The sequence below is a fragment of the Cucurbita maxima genome, unplaced genomic scaffold, assembly GCF_002738345.1.
Source record: "Cucurbita maxima cultivar Rimu unplaced genomic scaffold, Cmax_1.0 Cma_Scf00045, whole genome shotgun sequence".
NCBI classification, from domain to species: domain Eukaryota; kingdom Viridiplantae; phylum Streptophyta; class Magnoliopsida; order Cucurbitales; family Cucurbitaceae; genus Cucurbita; species Cucurbita maxima.
The window spans coordinates 883,196-887,384 of NW_019272061.1; positions in this window are offsets into that span (position 1 = coordinate 883,196).

The following is a 4,189-nucleotide window of genomic DNA, read 5'->3' on the forward strand; positions in this document are numbered from 1 at the left end:
GGGAAAAAGACTGGGTTGCGTGTTGGTGAAGAAAGACAAAGTGAATCCCTCTACCTTAAAACATGAACGCAACTACTTTAGGCCCAAACTTGTGAGCGTATAGGTTGAGGGGCATATTGACTCCAGATGTATTTCACACAAGTATTATGAGGGACCTAGACAAAAGTAAACCATAGAGTTCAGAGTACTTGAAACCCTTTAGTTATGAAGTCCAAGGGGGTTAGAGCATTCCAGATAGAAAGAATGTATTGGATTTTGGTAGGTAAAGACCTAGAAAGGTCAACACAAACATTAAGCTTCAAATCACTCCACACGGGAGAAATGTATAACTTTAGGAGTAGTTATGAGCACATAGCTTTAAATTTCGTGGATAAGAATAAGTTCGACGAGAGCCTACAAATAGGTTACTTACAAAATATTTTTATATTTACTGATAATGTAACTCTAATCCTCAACCCAACGATTCAAGATTTTGTTGAAGCAAAACCTCTTGAATCAAATAAATTAACACCTACTCATACAAAATTCGGATCAACCTAGAGATAAGACTAGAATTAGATTACGTCTTAAGATCGAAGATCTAGAAACAAGATTTAGAACCTTGTTCTAAATTGAGTCACTCCACAATCAAACTTGATCAAGGTTTGATTGAATTGCTTAGATGCAATCTACCACTAGAGTTTCTTGAAATGATAAAAATGAAATTCAAATTCTAAGGGTGTAAGTTTGAGCCTGAGAGTTCAATTTCATTCATTCATCCAAAATCTTCCTTTTACAACGATAGTTTCTTCACCAAATAAATTTCCAACTCTTCAAAGGCCACTAAAGAGGTTAGTTGCTGTGATTTCCCACCCTTTTCCCCTTTCACAAGTAATTTTCCACGGTTTTTCTCTCTCTAATAAATTATGAAATTAAAATAATAGATAAAGGTATCTAAAAAATTATCAATCAAGTGCAATTTTATATCGACTACTTCAATCAAAAAAATATTCACTTTCGAAGCTCCAAATACAACTTTATCGGCTATTTCAACCATGAAAATATTCACTTTTGAAGCTCCAAATGCAACTTCATCGGCTACTTCAACCATGAAAATATTCTCTTTCGAAGATCCAAATGGTCCTTCCTCAATCAAATCAGCTCGTAACACATGAAATAATGGTTGAACCGAGTCTATCCAATTTTGTAGATCAAGAATGAATGTTTGTTGAATCTTCTTGGCCTTAGAACCTGCAATACGTCCAATGGGAACATATTAAGAGGATATTTTGGAGATATATTAGTTAGAATATATCTGAGATATTTAGGGAGTTGTTAGTATAAATTTGATTAATCGTGTATTTTATTTATTTAACAGATTTAGTTAGTTATATATTTTTTTTTTCTATTTTTAGGTATTAGTTAATAGTTTGTATCTATTTAAACGTGTAAACTTGAATGAAGATCATACACTTTTCCAATTCTATTTTCTATTTCTTAACATGGTATCAGAGAATCGATCGTGGTGTTCTTAGATATAAAAATTTCCTTTATGGCGGAATCAGCCAAATCCAGCTTTAAAATTTCGGATGTTGATTTAACACATCCTTACTATATGCATCACTCTGATCAGCCAGGATATTCACTTGTTCCAATCAAATTAAATGGAGCAAATTACCAATCCTGTAGTAAATCAGTTATGCATACTATTATTGCCAAGAAGAAAATTGGCTTCATTGATGGCACAATTGAGGAACCGCCCCAAGATGCAAATTCAACCGAATTCGAACTCTGGAATCAGTGCAACAGTATGATAATATCTTGGTTAACTCATTCTGTTGAAGCACATATCGCTAAAAGCATTATTCACGCCAAGACAGCTCATCAAGTGTGGGTTGATCTTCGCGATCAATTCTCACAAAAGAATACTCCAGCAATTTTTCAAATACAAAACTCGATAGCAACGATGTCACAAGGAACCATGGCACTGTCAACATATTTCACCAAGCTCAAAGCACTCTGGGATGAATTGGAAGCGTACCGCACACCATTTACGTGTAATCAACGTCAAATACATATTGATCAACGCGAAGAAGACAAGTTGATGCAATTGCTCATGGGGCTCAATGAGTCTTATAAAACGGTGAGATCTAACATATTGATGATGTCTCCATTACCTAATGTGAGGCAAGCTTATTCATTACTTGTACAAGAAGAGATGCAGCGACAGGTAACTTCTGAACCTACTGAGAATTTCTCGATTGCATCAGCAGTGCAGAAGAAAACAACATATTCAAAATTCGCCAAGGACAAATCGTGTGAACATTGCAATAAAAGTGGTCATACAATCAATGAGTGTCGAATTCTTAAGTTTTATTGTAAGTTTTGTGATAGAAGGGGACATACAGAAGATCGGTGTCGACAGAAAAATAATTCTACAAGGACAAGACAAGTCAATCAACACAATCATCGTGGATACCGATCATCTGCAAATATGGCCAATGTTTCACAGTTGAATACAGAAGAACAATGACCTAATTCCATTCCAAATTTTTGTTCTGAGCAATTACGACAAATAACACAAGCCTTATCTACAATCAATCAAAACCCTTCTGGTAATTCTGACAATCACATCAATGTTGCAGGTTTGTTTCCCATATCTACATTATCTGTTAACTCTGCGAGTTCTAATTCATGGATTCTCGATAGTGGAGCTACGGATCATATAGTATCAAAATCTTCTGTTATGACTGATCCAAAGGCTGCCATCATGTCTACAATAAATTTGCCTAATGGAGAGACAGCACGTGTGTCACATACTGGCAATATTTTCCTTAGCCCTAACCTTAAGTTAAACAACGTTTTATGTGTGCCTTCATTCAATTTAAACCTAATGTCGATCAGCAAACTTACCAATAACTTGAAATGTTATGTCACCTTCTATCCTGATTCTTGTGTTATGCAGGACTTGGCTACGGGGAAGATGATTGGCTCGGGTAAACAATTTGGAGGTCTATATCATATTTCTTCATCTCCAATCAAATCTTCAGCTCATCAAGTATCTCAGTCATCTGATTTGTGGCATTTCCGTCTAGGTCATCCTTCTTTTTCTCGTTTTAAATTTCTAGCTGATCAATTTCATCTTAATAATGCGAGTTATTCTCATAATTGTAGTATCTGCTCGTTAGCAAAACAAACTAGGTTGTCTTTCCCAAGAAGTTCAATAACAACCCATTCTGCCTTTGATCTGATACATTGTGATGTTTGGGGACCACATAAAATTCCTACCCATTTTGGTTTGCGTTTTTTCTCACTATTGTTGATGATTTTACTCGATGTACTTGGGTTTTTCTAATGCAACATAAGTCAGAAGTACATCATTTGTTAATGAACTTTGTTAAATTTGTTCAAACTCAATTTCATACTACTATCAAGATAGTTCGATCAGACAATGGGACTGAGTTTCTATCTTTGCAACCATTCTTTACTTCTTGTGGTATTGAATTTCAACGCACTTGTGTCTATACTCCACAACAAAATGAAGTCGTAGAACGTAAGCATCGCCATATCCTAAATGTAGCTAGGTCTCTTCTTTTTCAGTCACAGGTTCCACTTAATTTTTGGGGAGAGTGCGTTTTAACGGCTGTTTATCTTATAAATAGAACGCCATCACCAGTGTTATCTAACAAGACACCCTTTGAAGCACTCTACAAACGATCACCTACATTTCATAATCTTAAAGTTTTTGGTTGTAAATGTTATGCAACTATAGTACATCCTAAGCAAAAATTTGAACCTCGGGCAATTCCTTGTGTTTTCGTAGGATATCCTTGTGGTCAAAAGGTTACAAATTGTATGACATGCAATCTCACAAATTCTTTATCAGCCGTGATGTTAAATTTTGTGAAGATGATTTTCCTTTTTCATCAGCTTCACAAACTTCGACATTAGCTCCTTCGACTCCTGTTGTTCCACTTCATGATCCATCCTACTTAAGCATCCATCCTTCACCTTCCATTCCTCCTTCACCTCCTATCCCTTCACCTACTACTTCGTCGTCTCCTCCACCTTCTCCAGATTTGCCCACTGATTCCAATCCTATCCCGCCTGATACATCAGCTCCACTCTGACGTTCTACTCGTACTAAACAGCCTCCAGCTTGGCATAAAGATTATGAGATGTCTTCTGGAGCCAATCATTTAACCTCTAG